Genomic DNA, 16,961 nt, shown 5'->3' with positions numbered 1-16,961 from the left:
TGGTGCATGTGTTTTTGTGAAAAAACTTCATATTAAAGATGTGGCAATGGGTGAAATGACCCAACTTAAGATATAATCGCAAAACAAAGCTTGTGTTTTTGGGTGGAACCACAACATTAAGAAGCTTCAGCTGTCGCCAAAGTGTCATTTTCAACAGCTGCTGCCAACCTTTCTTTCCGGAAAATACGTTCAACAAAAACTTGTAGGCGCAGTAAAAACTTTAAGGCCGTCACATTCGTCACGTTGCATGCAAGGCGTCAACGGTGTTGATGAGACCAGCAGGCTTGTGTTGACGCACGTCATGTGGTCAACCAACCCGGGCATGACATGTACGTATATAGAAACTATAACTGATTTCAGGATTAATATAACCAGCAGTCGAGACTACCAGACAATAATGTTAATATGCGAGACTGAAAGGAACTATCAGAACAGTATACCTGCGGAAGTTCAATCTGGTTGTTTAGGTTGGTTGGTTTGGTTATCAATTAAACCTGCCATAATTTTCCGATTATCGGGAAATTTTCGATTAAACTCTTGGCTTTGGTTAGCTCGCAATTGCTACTCTTGCAAGATTTGGTGCAATAGCACGAATGCAGTCAGCAAACACAATCAAGAGACCGACATCTCATTTGTCAGCAGTAATGAACACGAGCGGAAATGACTGAAATCAAACGTTTAGTGCTATACCTAATTTTTTTGTAAGTTTGCGTGAATTATTTTATTTGCCAATAAAGAGAAAAAAGTATTGAAAGGATTTAATGTACCGCAATCAACTAGGCTACAGTGATAACAAGCTCTGTCTTACTCACTATTGCCGAAAAAGTTTTCTAAAAAGCTTGTGACAGAGCAAGATGTTCGCTAAGACGCGCGCGCAACAAGCGTTTCCGATCGCTGAGACAGCTGCGACATGAAGGCTGCTGTGTGCTGTGGCTGTGGTGCTGAGGACTGCTGCGTGCTGTGGTGCTGGGGACTGCTGTGCGCTGTAGTGCGGGGGATTGCTGCTTGCTGTGGTGCTGAGGACTGCTGTGTGCTGTGGCTGTGGTGCTGAGGACTGCTGTGTGCTGTGGCTGTGGTGCTGAGGACTGTTGCGTGCTGTGGTGCTGAGGACTGCTACTTACTGAGCTCCGTACGAAGGTTATACGCAAGATTCTGTTTTATTTTTTGCTTTGTTGTTGGAAAAGTTAATTACATTCAATTCAGGCTTGGTTGAAAACACACGGATTATGATATGGAGAGAGAACAAATCTAGCCACTTTCCTGTTCCTGTCGTATTTACTTGCTCGAGCGAAATGTTCACGAGTGAGCTGTAGGATTATTTCTTCCGTTAATATTGCTTCGAAAGTTCCACTCGAGAACACGATTTTCATTTTGACGCCGACAGCGATGCGTTATGAATATGTAGTACCTCGGAGTGCTGGAATAACTGCAATTTTGTTCTAACTTTTCAACTCCGTTTGTTGCTGCCTGACGAACATCCTCCAGACGAAATGTCTGGAGGATATTATTTCATATCATGGACCTAAAAAATCCAATATAAATTTTAAATATTTCATCTGCTTCCTTTTAAAGGAATACTATTATAAATTGGCTCATACCTCCAAAACACATTTCAGTGTCTGTTTCATGAGCATTGAATTATTATCATATGAATATTTGATAGCAGTTGCACTCCGTGCCATCTCCACGGCACTCCGTGCCATCTCCACGGCACATCGTGGCATCTCCACGGCACTCCGTGCCATCTCGCACTCCGTGCCATCTCCATGGCGTCGTGGTCGCATCGTTCCATATAACAGACGCGTCGACTGCTCCATTGTTTGCAATGACTACAAGCACAAGAAAAAAACACGCAGTTTGAAACACTTTTATTTTGAACGCTGTAATGCTATTGCATATATCAATCGGTCTAAGTAGAATAATTCAAATATAAATTGAAACGACATTATTACATTCTGAGCGGTTGCTTTGTTCCGTTATTGTTTTCTCGTTCCTTAGGTTTAATCTCGTTCGTGTAGATCTAGATTTACAGTTTTTAGTTTACTTTACTTCTATAAATCTTTTCAACTGATGATGGATCTGGTCTTTCAGATGAAGAAGTGTTGAATTTAGTTGATGTTATTTTCGCTTTAAAATTCTTAGCTAACTTGAAATTTAAGCCTATGAATGATATAAGATTATTATTATTATTGATAAAATTATTATAATGGATTAACTTAAAACAGTAAATATTTTGCACTGAGGGTTCAACTTATGCAATATCTAGGAGAGCTGAAGAAGAAGTTTTTTTCGTCAATATACTGTTTCCATGGAGTCAGCCTTAAATAAATAAACTGGCTTGGTGTGCTTCCACTCAACTTTTACTCTCACTGATAAAAATGATTGGGGTCAATGGCGTTTGTGAACTGCGTACGTTCGCAGAAATACTTGAAGATGAATCGATAGAAACCTAAATTGAATAGAACTACAAACAACAGAGGAATCAGATAATGAGATTAGATTATCGTGTGTATATATCTTAACATATTAACAATTCAACGCGAACAGTTCTAAAGATTTTTGACTTTGACTTTGAATCTAGAGGGCAATCTTATCGATTGTTTCTTCAGTTTATTTGCACACTTTAATTAAGTAATAATTTTGATATATAGTTGTTCCCTCATTGTTTTTGTGCAACTGTAGGCGTACAATTTTTTCCAATATAACAGTAAGGAAATAATAATGGGTAATCTTTGATGGAGTTTAATCCACCGTGCAATTTGTTCACATTTTAAGCGATTATACACATGGTTTGAGATCTTTTACATAGTCAACATGAACGTACAAGCGTTTGGATATTATTTCGTTAATTCGACACATTAAGCTTCATTAACTAGATTAGTACGTTTGTACATCCTAATTTTCAAGAACTGCGACCAGTCAGTAAAATGTTCACGAACTATCTTCTATTTTAGGGTCTAATTTTCGGATGGATCTTCTCTAGTCTCATTTTCCGGCGCCTCTGAACGCAGCACTGGGAAATTCACATTTAAATTTATGGGAGAAAATGCAGGGAAATATAGCGCCTGAGAGCGGAAGGCTAACATTTGCAACAAAAAAACAATCAATCTAAACACAAGACAGAATACGAAAGCAACACATTCACGGCATAACACATGAGCAGCTTATTTATCACGGAATTGAATTGAGTCCTTATATTCAACTGACAAAATAAATAAAATCTACAACCGTGCAACGACAACGCTCTCTGCCTTACTGAATACTCTCATTCTTCTGCTCGCGACGGAATCTGACAGGTTCTTATCGAGCATCGGAGCGAGCAGACGACGCTCGAACACGAGCAGAATGCCCCTGCAAATTAGGGTGGGGGCATCCGCGCCGGGGCATCACGGCGGCCTGCAGACTGAAGCAATTACCAGCGAGGCTCTGAATGTTCCACTTGATCAGCGTTTGTCTTGTCAGCGGAGGCAAGCTCTTCGCTCTCGCTGCTTCTGAGTGAAGAAACGTCTCGGTTATTTGCATCTGCTGAGTGGGGCAGGTACTTAGACTGCTGAGTGGGGCAGGTACTTAGACTGCTGAGTGGGGCAGGTACTTAGACTGCTGAGTGGGGGCAAGCACTTGTATTTGTTGAGTGGGCCAGGTACTTAGACTGCTGAGTGTGGCGGGCACTTGCAGCTCCTGAGTGGGGCGGGTACTTGTATCTGTTGAGTGGGGCGGGTACTTGTACCTGTTGAGTGGGGCGGGTACTTGTACCTGTTGAGTGGGGCGGGTACCTGTATCTGTTGAGCGGGGCGGGTACTTGTATCTGTTGAGTCAGGCCACAACAGGAAAGGTTTGCAAATGTTTCTACTGATTTCAATTAAAACCATTCACGAAGAATGTCTTCAGATGAGCTTCTGTTTAATTTACTCCTGTTGTAAAACTTGCATATTGCATCTTCCTCTGCTTATGCGGCGTCAGTGCTTCAACGAGTCATGTAGGGTTGTGACCTTTCCCGTTACAATCCATCACTTTGGAGTACATGGTATCAAAACCACGAAATGTTTCAGTTTTGCTTGCATGGATTTGTTTTCATGGTGGACGTTACGCGGGCCGTCGTCGAGGATGGCTGTTGAGTCGACTGACCTTCATGATATCCATAGTATATGTTTCGGACGTAGCAGTCCCAGGTCACGATGGATCGCCGCCTATGACTACCGCGCATCCGCCCTCATTTGGGCCAGCTGATGCACGATGCTGTTGCTTGCTTCTCGCCGCTGGTAGTGGTGCAGTCGCGCAGAGCTGGTGGAGAGCTGTGCCTCGAACATTTGTGTGCTGGGAGGTTGTTAAGCGGACTGTTCTTCATGATGTGCTGTGCTGTTGAACGTACAATCGAGGTTGACAGTAGGCGGACTGTTCTTCATGATGTGCTGTGCTGTTGATCGTACAATCGAGGTTGACAGTAGGCGGACTGTTCTTCATGATGTGCTGTGCTGTTAAACGTACAATCGAGGTTGACGGTAGGCGGACTGTCCTTCAAATTGCATCTGCTGTTGCACGTACAGTCCGTCAAGGGATTACAGGACGCGTAATGTTCTGGCGCCGACGCCTGCTATCTCAATATGGCGAGGATTTACTGACTACACGTCCGCTGCCATGCTCATGTTAATTTGCATGTATGTACTATTTGTCATATTTTGTCTCGTTTTTCATATGTTCTGCAGCATGCATGTCACCTCGATACATCAATATATGTTCATATTAATTATAGATGATTGAAAGGCTTTACTGAGGCCCTTATATCATTTGCTGCCCAATCTAAGCAATTTATTCGGGCCTATATTTCAATTAATTTTACTAGGATGAGTTCTACTTTAGTCTCTGTGATGCAATAGATTAAATTTTAAGTGAAAGATACATATGGTGTTCAGTCATGCTCCAAAACCGAAGTATTGAAACGTTTTAATGCAATTGTGCCGATTGTTGGGACAATCTCATAGATAAGTTATATACTAAAATATTACTGATTTTACTAATGCAATGTTAAAAAAAATATGATGCCTAATAAGCAGTATTGAATATTCATTCATTGGATGGCAAATTGCTCTTCAATTCACCTAGCGTTTATTCATGGTCGAACTATATACTTTATAGTATATAGGATAAACTATATACTAGTTAACCATGGCGTTTATTTGGGTAAATAAATTAAGTGGACAGCTGAATTCTGATTTAGCGGACGGCGGATGCCAGAGACGAGTGGATTGGATTCTGCAGTTTACTTAGTGAGCGTTGAGACACGGAAGTGGGTGGATGCGCGGTGCCTGCCCGGCTTTAGTCGGACTGCGGTGTGGAGACCTGTTGACATCCCGTACTCAGCGCTGCAATAGCTGCCACAATTACGAGTGGCTGTAAACTTCCTGTTCTGCATTCACAAGTTTAATAAACTCTATTAATTTTGATCAAAGTTACCAAGTCCACCGGTAATTTCATTTGGGCTTTGAAAGTGACAGTCGCAGTGCAGATAGGCTTTAAAAGTGGCAGAGGAAATGAATTTCAATTCAAAGATTATTGCAGTTCATACGGCAGCTAAGGAGTAAGGACATATGTAGTTCATTCAAAACAAAGAAAATGTTGCGTGGAGTGCTTATCGTTCGTCTTTAGTTCTGATCCGAGACTTCTGTGCAGCTTTTTGGATTTCATTGCACACGTGCCTGGTAGCGTTAAGTTCGCCAGCATTTCAGTGCCATCATCATCATGTAAGTAAACAAAACTATTTTTGTTGCGTAAATTCTATCTCATATTTTAAAAATAAATTCACGACTTAGTCGCCCTCGTCTCATCCTTGGTTCGATCGCTCATTATTTTATTGTAGGTGCACCTATTTATTTCTGAATTATCTTCCGGGGAACTTTTTGCTTATGCTTTTTGGGATAAATTCTCTGAAGTTCTAATCCCGATTTAATGATCATGACATGCATTTTGTGCATGCAGATTAAAGAACCACACAACTAGGTTGACAGAAATTTCTTGCCAATTCTTAGAGTACATTGCCTTTGCTTTTCTTCTTATCCGTGAAAATTTCAAGAGCTAAATTTCAAGCTACCTTTCCTCCATAAATTGTATGCAGCATGACTGCACGACTGATTACCTAATTTATTCCTGGTCTGAAGTTCCTGCATAAGCAAACAAGTATCTCTTGTCTTGTATCTTTACGGTGCATTAGTCGACTAAGTGCTGCTCTCGTCCACTGTTTTAAGCCGCAAAATTACGCCTACTATAGATTTATCATTATCAGTATTCATGGTGTTTGGCATAAATTTACGAAACAGCCGCAGACTGGGCTGAGACATACATTTCTCTAACCATTGATCATCTCTTCTTACGCTCTATGAAATATTCGTTAATTTATTTTATAAATTTGAAATATTCGTAAATATTCCATTAAAAATTAAATCAGAAAACTGTGTAAAAGGATGAATTTTACTTCGAAAGTATTTAATGCTACTTTTATACGTATTTTTTTTCAATTTAGATATCTTTTTTTATCTATAACGCGTATATAATGTTATTATCTTCTTGAAATTGTAATTCGATAGATTTTTATATTCTGTTGCCGTTTTTTCGTTAGTAAATTTTTATATATTTCGTGTATGTTTAGATATTACATTTTGATTGTACTTGCATTACATAACTCTCTTGAACTGATGATGGATCTGGTATCCGAAACGTTTTCAATCAAATAGTGAATTTATTTGGCGTTTTGTCGTTGGACTGAGCGCCCTCTCTGCGTCCGTTTTGGCGCTCGTCTTCCGTAGAGTTCATGAATAACTTTGACCGCCTTCAATATCTCATCACTAATTGTTGCAATTGGTAATTGTCTGCTGTAATCATCTTGCCTATTCAATGAAAGCTGCACTCGGCCCCTAGATTTGCGATCACGTCGGCACCTAAGAATAAGGCAATGAACTGTAATAATAACTTGGCCTGAGCAGGGCGGGAAGACATTCTAAGTATTATAAATTATTATCATCATTGTGGGAGCATGCTCCTCAGTCCTCGCATGTCGCGAACTCGTATTTTAAACTCATTTTAATGTCTGACCGGTTATTCTGTGTGAATTATTCCCGTTCATAACAACGGTAGGTACAAAATAACAAGTGCCAGCGTGACTTGAAACTAGTAGATTTTGACGCTTCCTTTGTTTGTGGTTTGGAGAGCCCCATGAGCGGGATGTTGCTCCTTCATTGCAGTATGTCGCGTGTCATGGCGATTCTGTTAATGTTATCACGTTCTGTATAGTTGGAGTCTTGCTCTGGATGAATTGTGGAGATGGAGCAGTTGTCTGATGCTAATCACCTATTAGCTTCTGAAATGAGAAGACCACCTAAAGATGTGTAGGAGTGCAGCTCCGAATGCTCTTAAACTATACCTTTTCCATATTGTAGGTGGATTCTCGGCCGCCGCTTTACATTTAACGGTAATGCACGAAAAACTGCAATAGCCATGAATGGGAGGATAAGTTTAATGCATCAATATTTGTTCATTATTTGCCGCTCAGAAATAATTGATGCACCGAGAAATAATCTGCTTTGGTTTGCTGCCTATACAAGCCGAACTCCGCACTGTACATTGTGTACTGTGGAGCAGCCATCCCGCTGAATCGACATCGATGGTCGAAGCAAAGAATGACCGCAGTGACGCCACCTGAACATTGATATGTGACTCATATCTGCTTCTAGTGTGGACTCCTAAAATTGCTTCAACTGTGACTCATATGTGGTCCTAATTTGATTGATAGAATTGTTTCTACTGTGACTTTTACTTGTGCTTCTGATTGTTGGCCCCGGAGAATAATGCCATCAGGAACCGTTAGTTCCAGTGTTGCAAATTTATTGGGCCAGCGAATCATGTTTACACTGGATTGTTTTGGAAGGCTTTCTTCCTATTGACTTGAAACAAATCATGCGGCCGGCCACTTAAATCGCCAATTGAACTTAACTGGATCCCTATTTTTGAATACCGTAGTATTCAACACGATATGATAGATATGACCAAAATTGTGTTTAGTGTTTGTTGAGATCAGAAGTAACGTATGTGAATCCTCTGTTTTATGTTGAATGCAATTCGTAATTAAAATTCGAAACTAAATCACCGCTACAGGCAGCATTTGTCGGCATAATATAAGTTCGTTTGTATAATCTTCCTTTAGTTCCTCGAAAAGGCTACAGGTAACGTGGGACGTTCACACTTTATATTTACGCTAAACATCGGAAATGACGGAAATTCCCTTCATAACTTGGGAAATATGTGCAATGTAGAATTTGTGAGCTGTGTAAAACAGAAAATATTGTTATTTTTGGTGAACAATCTAAGCTCAGGTTTTGAGAGATTAACGTTAAAATTAGTTGAGCGGCGCAGACGCATTGCAGGAGTTCAGAGCGTGACGACGGCGAGTAGGATTACAGTGCTGGTGTCGCTTAACGTCTCTTTCTTACAAGGAAAGTTTTCATTGCGGTGAGTCAGCTGCTACATTCCTGAAAACGTAGCCCTAGTATCAAATCCTGGCATGCGTGTCGAGGATTGAACTTGCGATACGAGCCTAACCTCACTTCTGTTAATGTTACACTCGCGAGCACACATATGTAATGATTTGTATAATGATTATAATGTTAGCGAAATAATAATGCTTCTCTATCATTGGTGCTCTTTATTGATGGTACTGAATCTTTTGTGCTGAAGACTAGGGGTTTGCACTAAATTTTAATAATCGGAATTTGCACTTAATTTTAAGAATCAGTATTTCGTGTGTTCATCAATAGTGATCGTGGTATTTTGCTTGCATCGTTTTATTTAACTTGAGCATTGACATGTAGTAATAGTTCTTGAGTCGGAAGTTTGCTCTCGGTGATTTAGTGATAATAAGGACTTACATCAAGGCCTGTATTTCCTTTGCCAATCTAAAATTGTCACGGTCTAATTAATATTTCAAATATTAAACAAATCTATAAGGTTGGATTTGAAATTCATGTATATAATAAGGAGCATTAATAACAGTACCTACTAGACTTCTGAACTAATTACGGTACCGGTGTCAGAGCCCTAACCAATGAGCTTATCCTGTGGGACGCTCACGGTGACTCTTCTCGTTGACGAGTCACAACTGCAAAGGACATGTTAACGAGTTCATAATTTTTGTCGCAGTATGAAATTGTTAGTTCATCTCGTAGTGGTATTGTCATAAGCACCATAAGGTTGATTTATGTTGCTTATAGTCTTTGTTTTCAGCGATGAAGCAACCTAAATTTTCATTCACTTAATTCGAACTCAATTACCCGGATTTTCAATCCAGATCTACGTATTGAACAAAGGACATAATATGGCGGCTTGTGTTTCCTACTTGGATGTTTTAAACACAAATGAATACACCCTGAGCATGTGATCCGATGTGCGACCATATCTGTTCACGAGTATGCCGGCTTTACTATTGGCAAACATCAAGGTCAAAATTATTATTGTGTTCGTTTAGATTAATCAGGCGAAACTATCAAAACTCAGTGGAAACGTCGCGCTGATTTTCAGATCATGTGTATGCAACACGAAAATAAACTTTAACCACTGGGCAGGGTGGCCCAGTGGTTAAAGTTCAGAGTACCAAGATTGGCGCAGAGAGGCGCGCGGGTTCGATCCCAGCTCTGCGCCAGTTTCTGGTCAGAATCGGCAAGGAGGCCGGGCGGTTAAGCAAAAGCAAAATTGAAGCAGTGAGTTGCGTGTTCCGAGACCGCAACAAGCTATGAATGTTCTGCGATGTTAAGAATCGGCGACAGGCCTACGGCCTAACGAACGCTGAAACCGCTATTATTATTATAATAATTTTTTCGATGGGTTTCATGCTCTGACTAAACAGAGAATTGTGAATGCTGATTTTACTGGAATTTTAGTATTCTTTTCAGTTAAAATTTCTACTATGCTCGCTACCATGAACTAATATCAGTCAATGACTGGTTGCTCTTGTGCGTGTAATTTATCTTCCAAGTTTCAGGTTGCACGTGATTCGGTTGCGATAATGAGGTGATCGATCCGTCGCTCTGGTGCATTCTTTTACTTGATTATGCATGTCTCGATACCAAGAGTTGAGGTGCAAAGTCATTATATGTCAGATATGTTCGAGCTTATAATTACAGAAACCAAACATGAGGAAATCAGTTGCTGGAGAAATGACAGCTAAATTTTTTAGATTCAAGATTCTACGCTCAAGAGCCGTCTCACATAAAAAATAGAATGTGTTAGATATCCCTTGGCTCGTGAAGAACATGCCACTTGCATTAATACATGTGTGATATTCGTAAATATCTATACAGGTAGATGAGCTACTCCTCACAAGTATAGTGGTATCTCGAGCAAAAGCAGATCGACTCGAGTTGAGGCAATATTGAAACAGGCCTTTCTAGCAGATAAAATTTAGCACAGTACGACGCTTATCTATCAGATTATGAAGCCAAACGTACTCACGCCTCCGTTAAAGAACATCTTTCCAAAACCTATAATATAATCCTTGTTTTGCATTAACCGTAATCTCTATTCCGCAACTCTGTCAAACGGCATCGCGACTGCGCAAGTACGCGAATAAAACTTTTAGCGAGCGCGCTTTCCATGTCTGTTTTTTTGGTATCGTTCCCTTTTTTGACTATATTGATTAACATTGTTCACGTGATTTCCCATGAAACTCTAAAACACAATCAGCGTTTCTATTCCGTTCACTTTAGGAGAATGATACTGCTTGAACTAAATTTTCATTGTGGATAAGCACCAGTGGCCATCGATTACTTATGGGTATCAAATAGTATTGGTATACTAACTTGTCCTCACCCATTGCTTACTCAACCTTCGGAACACAATAATCATTATTCATGCCTGGGGCAAAAAGTGTTTCAGGCGGTCGTGTTTAATTTGAAGCTCGTCGCATGAGATTATGTTAACACTAATCTGCCTTGTATAGACGCCATTGAGTCTCGCGTCCGCACAGCTCTATATAACTCCAGGTTTTTTGGACCAGGCCATTGAGGTACCATAGGTAGGTAGGTTGCTATTCATCACATGCGCCCCGTTGTTGTTATTCTTTCGCTGACGTTCCGATCTTGGGCCCTGTAACATTTTCATCTCGGATGTTGTTGCGGTCCACTACGTATATATCGACCACAGAAGCCTTCCTTGAATGCCAGTCCAACTACATTATTGTGTCCAGCGCATTTCTTGGCTCTTCGCTCCAGAAGCTGCTTCTCAATTATGCACCTTTATCGTGACGCTCGTTCATGAAATCGAAAGTTTCAACGAAGCGATTGAATTTAATTTAAAACTCTATTTTGGATAATTTTTGACGGTAATTTACTGTGATGCTCCAGAAAACTAGTGTTAGAATTATTTTCCGCCATGCGTAGAATGTCGAGACCCGTGAGCATTATTTCGGATCCTGCATGTGCTCCAATTCTGTTATATGGTAAGAAGCAAGTTTTTGCCGAGCTCCTTTTTCGACATATATCTTCAGATTGTTGACTACCGGTATCTACCTAGTATTGTCAAAATAATGTTGAAATGCCTCATTATTTTCTGTACCTGAAATATAAAGTGGTGGGAGAGCAGGAAGACAAATATATTTCTTTTTCGATAAATCTTGCATACTGTACAGGCTGAATTGCTGCGAATCGTCCATAGTGTTGACATTTTCTCTTCTCACGTATGCCTAGCTTCTAGGATTCCGCTCAAAGTAAGATTCTTCAAAGAAAGTTTCTGATTCAATTAATTAGTAGTCGGAAGTAGTAGTAGTATCCCAAGTCGGAACAATCTCCAAGCTTGGTTGAAATGTGTTTGCTATTGTATTTGTTATTATATATTAAGCTAAACTACAGGTAAAAGAACGTATGTAGGATTATACTGAGAAGTAAGAAGGCTACCTCTCCGACTGTACCAGGTCGGCGGTTAGCTATGAACCGCACCTGAAAAGAAGCATTGTTCATGGCAAAAAATAGGTCCTTGAAAGAATGGTCAATTGCGGGTGCCGTGAGAAGCCACAAGCTGCGGTTATTCAATATCATTATAGTTAAGTCCCCCGTCGTGACCGGCGCAGCTGGCGGTTACTGACGGTGTAAAGCGCTTCGAGCTGCACAGATCAACGTTAAAAAATAAGTGAATTATCTGTAAAAATTGAACGAGTAATCTCCCATAAAAATGATTCACATCATGCTTCATTTCGTTCATGGTCGAATTGTGTTCACTCACTTCATTAGTTGTACTGTTTGTCATAGTTTTATTTGAAGCTCTTGACTATTTTTCTTTACAAAGTTACAGTAATTGACTGCAGCTAAACCAATTTACCAAGTGAATTTAATGCATTGTTAGACATTTTTATTTATTTGTACGATATTGTGGATTTGAATATTGGAATGAAAACCGCATTTCGAGAAATATTGTCGTTCTAAAATAAATCGATATTTAAATTTTGTACAATATTATTTGTTTGTTCTTTACTAGTGAATTGCGGCTCAGAGTATGTATTGTATATTCTCTTATATATACCTACTCTATAGTGGACTACTACTAATCGGCGGTAGGCACTTTCATATTCACTTGTAACTACTTGCGCCACGTAATAATTGTGTAATTAGTGATTATTGATTTATTGACTTTGTGTAATTAATGAATTTCAGTTATTTATTACCTACGTGGTTTAATTTCATTAGTACGTAAAATCATAACGCTAACTTGAAATAATTTTGTTTTCTTTACGTAGTGATGGGATTCTCCATAAAAATTGCTTGTACAAATACTTTTTGAAAATTTTTAAACAACTTGTACAAAAATTGCTTCTCCAAAAAATTGCTTGTACGGCATCGAAAAAATATCCCGATATTGTACATGTAAAGTGAGCCATGAAGATGCCGGTTTATCTGAGGTGTGCTACAACATGACGTCAGGAGCTTTACTCTCTGCGGCTGAATTATTAAAGCTTGAGAAGCAGAAACTGTGTTCCGAGTTTTGTGAAGCCGGACTTGATGCTACAGGAATAAATGTCAGCGCAACATTGCATTCCTTATGAACGCATATAAATTGAACACATATAAATTGTAACTGAATATTAAAAATTTTGTTCCATGGAACGTTTGATTGGTGTGATGTTGGGAAGTTGATCAAAACTTAATTAAGATTAGTCGAACATATGCTGCTGAACTGCAGACTTCATACGTATTTAAGTATTACATCGTATTTTCCCGTGATAAAGCTCTTGCACTTTTTATAAATCTAGTCGTCCTCGACTTATTCATTACTTTCCGTTGGTTGAACCTATAGTTGGGAAGGGTTAAGGTTATATGATGGAAATAAAGTTGTAAGTCTACGTGCAGTGCCAAACAGATGATCTTTGCTCTGCACAGAGCGAGTCAGGGAACTTGAATCTGTAAAGCCGTGCTAATAAGCGATTTAATTAATTGTGTTTAATTGACTAATTAATTGATAGTGCACCAAAAAATTTTTTTGGCACTATCATGGGCCGTACAGGTGAATTATTGTCGACAAATGGTTCTCAAAATGAACGATTGAGCAATACTATGTATCATAATATTTTTAGCTACCTACATGTGTTCTCGGTGATGTCCGTATACAAATAATCGATCTTCTAATAATACCGTCTATATCATCAAAAGTGCAAGGAGACGCGCGCCCGAGTTCAGTTAACATGACCACGGATCGCTGGAGATGCCCACCCTATATACTTGCATTCCAGCCACGCGGCCCGCAGCGTCTCAGAGGAGCTGACTGATGTCCGCAGTGCAGGCCTGCTGCTTGTGCTGCACTGCGCGAAGCTTTCGCAGCAGCCTAACATCCTACTTCTATACCCCTACCTACCAATATCTCCGAATTGTTGTTAGATGTTCAGTTTCTCGTATTATACGGCGTTATGTTTCTCAAATCAATCAACGTCTTGTATATATTGAGCGACGAATTATTAACGTTTTCGGTCTTGCGAAAATTACATTAGGAAGTTATACCATCATTCCTGGACTTCCTGTTAAATACACTGATTGATCGGATGTTATTCGACGAGCCGTAAATCAAACTTCAGCTCGTGAAAATCATAAATGAATAAACGAAACATAACAACAAAGGCCCACGGCCAGCGCTTCTCACGCGAACCATTGTAAGGGAAGACCCAATAAATCATCGGCCAGAAGAATAATCTGTGCCTTTAGCCGCGACACGTCAATAGCGCTCAGTAAATTAGACATCGGCGCTCAACGGCTTTCACTGATCGAGGCCCAACCTCGGCCGACCGAACTTTGTTCATTGTCCCACCTAGCATAACCCAGTGATAATTTTCAATTGGGGGTGCTGGCTATGGCGTGTATGGAGACATTCTGTGTTCCACCATTCAGTGTGTGACTTCAATCAATGATGAATGTAGGGCCCGTCCTTCGGCCTACAGCTGTGAATGAATGCTCTGGGACCCCGCTGTGTTCACTATGGTACATCTCTCTTCCGCTCTAGTGCTTTGCATAATTGTGTACTTGGTCGTCACTGGTGCTCGTTATTGATTGTGCTGAACCATTTTTATAGACTTGTGGTTTGCACTTAATTTTAGGAGTCGGTATTTTGTGGTTTCATGAATAGTGATATTGTTATTTGGTGCTTGCATTGACATTGGCATGTAGTTGTAGTTTCTTTAAGATATCGATAGGAAACGCATTATAAATTATTTTCGTGAATACTTTGTTCGTAATTAAATTGTCTTAGAATTTCTGAGGTAATATAACTTGCATTGAAGAAACTGCGGTTGGGACTAACTAAGTCTGATGAGGAAGTGCACTCAGACACGAGGGACAGGCACGCGTGTGTGGGATGTGGTGTGGCTCTGCACTTACTTGCTCATTAATCACTTCATAATTTGTAGGTACTCTTAACACCCGATTTAGGTTTCATTACAGTTAAATTTACAGTGTCATATTTTTGACATCTGAATTTACCGCATATTAACCCGTTTGAATTGAAATTCATTTTTTCATCTTTGTCATGATATAGTGCATGCAGTGTAGTATTTTTCTGTCATGGGTAAAGTTTGCTCATGCATGTGTTTGCATTTAGTTGAAAAATGAGCCAGGCAGTGTATGCAGTAGACGACTAATTATGCAAGTTTGTGATTTATTGGCCTCATAACTTGACTCTGCTCGCTGCTGGTAGCAGGGAACTCTACTTATGATCAAAATTACCGTTGCCACTTACATTCTATGTCGTGGTTACTTCGTTGATCGCATCCGCATAGGTTGGGGCGGTCAAAACTTGCGTTTTTGCTCTCAATTATATTGAATAATTAGAATCATCATTCAATCCAATCATCTAATACCTTTCGCAATAACCTGCCGCCATCGGCGTTCCGATAACTCGTTCTCTGTCCGGCCAGAGTCGCGCCAGTTGCTCTGGCTCTTGCACGACCTGCTCCGAAATTCTTGCAGGCGCATTCCGTTGAAAAATTTATTATTTTTTTAGGATGATATATATTGAAGTTTCCTCTGCACTATAGTTGATTTATTTTAAATCCTGGGTGATTATTAGCGGGAGGAGTAATGATACTCCAATCAGGCTTGTGTCTAAAGCCTTCACACAAGGTATATTGTGTGCTGATATTACACGGCTTAGCTTATACACACTGCACGTAGGAATAACATTACAATGAGTATCCTTGCAGGAGGGCAGGCTTCACATGTGGTTGCGTGCGAGCTGTTCTTAATGACCGTCGCAGCGAGTGCTGCCGAGCCAGCAAATCCATCGCTAAAAAATCCATTTAACAAAAAAGTCGTCATCAGCGTCATGATGTCGGTTCGCCGACATCATGAGCGCTGCACCATATTTAGTGTTTAGTTTTTAGGGACGAGCCTCTACCTTCCTACAACAAATTATGGTAGGATTATGGTTGTAGGGACGAGTTGCAACCTTCTTACAACAAATTATGGTAGTTTTATGGTTGGTATTGGATGAGCGAACATTAGGCTGACGAACTGTTCTGCGTGAGACGTGCAAGATGAGCTAAATACGCGCATTATATTATGGATCTGACGCATCGTTGGTGGCCAAGAGGAATTAATTACCACGACCTTCTCATAATCTTAACCGTCTGCGCGATATCTACGACATTTTTACTAGAAAAACCCATAGTTGGTAATAAGAAGCAAATTGTAAATAGTTTACGGACACGTAGGTTAGCAGACACCGCGAGTTATTGCCGATGTTCGAACGCTAACATCTTATGCGGACAATTTCCGTTATTATATTCGTTTAAGAGTACAAGCATTGGAGCAACTGTTTCCTTAATATTTTGGGAGTTAAAAAGTTTGTCATACCAATATTCACCCTCTTATTACAAATTGCCAAATTTCCATGTTTTTCGCTGTTCATAGAAACTTGTATAGATTGATATTTGACGATCATCCTAATTTTCCTCAAATGATTGGCGTCATTCGTAGAGCACTCATAGAGCTCTAAATAGTCTATCAAGAGCGCACTTTGTTTTGATTCAACACCAAGTTGCCTATTCAACATGTGCTCGAGACGATCAGGGCTGTCTGACGCACCCAACGATCATTTAATCGTTTATAGTGAGCAAGAGAACCATTTCGCTACGAATTGAATTTTTTTTTTTGCAATCATTGATAAAACTTGATATCTTTAAAATTTATTTTTGACTTTGTTGCCATCTCTCAAACATGTGTTCGGACAACGATAAAACCGGTACAAGTGACGTGTAGCGTAAAATTTTAAAATCAGTTTCGAATATAGCGGAATCGCGCAGAGTGGAACTGAAAGAACATGTCACAATATTGGACAATGTTCTAGTCTTAATATCTTGAATCTAATATGAGAACCTGTTCAGTTGACAACTTCATATGTTAAAGCTTCTAGATGCATATAAAATATACGTGACTGGATTCCTGCAGTAT

General features: G+C 39.9%; 1 protein-coding gene across 1 annotated transcript in view; it reads left to right on the top strand.

Annotated features, from left to right (window-relative positions):
* Positions 1 to 5,276: 5,276 nt before the first annotated feature.
* The window catches only part of LOC108678171 (leucine-rich repeat neuronal protein 4), a 133,542-nt gene continuing 121,857 nt past the window's right edge, over positions 5,277 to 16,961 (top strand). The window contains exon 1 of the mRNA XM_018166527.2: positions 5,277 to 5,738. The gene's annotated coding sequence lies outside the window, so the exon portion shown is untranslated. The remainder of the gene's footprint in view (positions 5,739 to 16,961) is intronic.

Source organism: Hyalella azteca, unplaced genomic scaffold (genome assembly GCF_000764305.2).
Source record: "Hyalella azteca isolate HAZT.00-mixed unplaced genomic scaffold, Hazt_2.0.2 contig7276, whole genome shotgun sequence".
NCBI classification, from domain to species: domain Eukaryota; kingdom Metazoa; phylum Arthropoda; class Malacostraca; order Amphipoda; family Hyalellidae; genus Hyalella; species Hyalella azteca.
The sequence above is the reverse complement of the archived record's forward strand: the minus strand, read 5'-3'. Positions and strand labels throughout refer to the sequence as shown.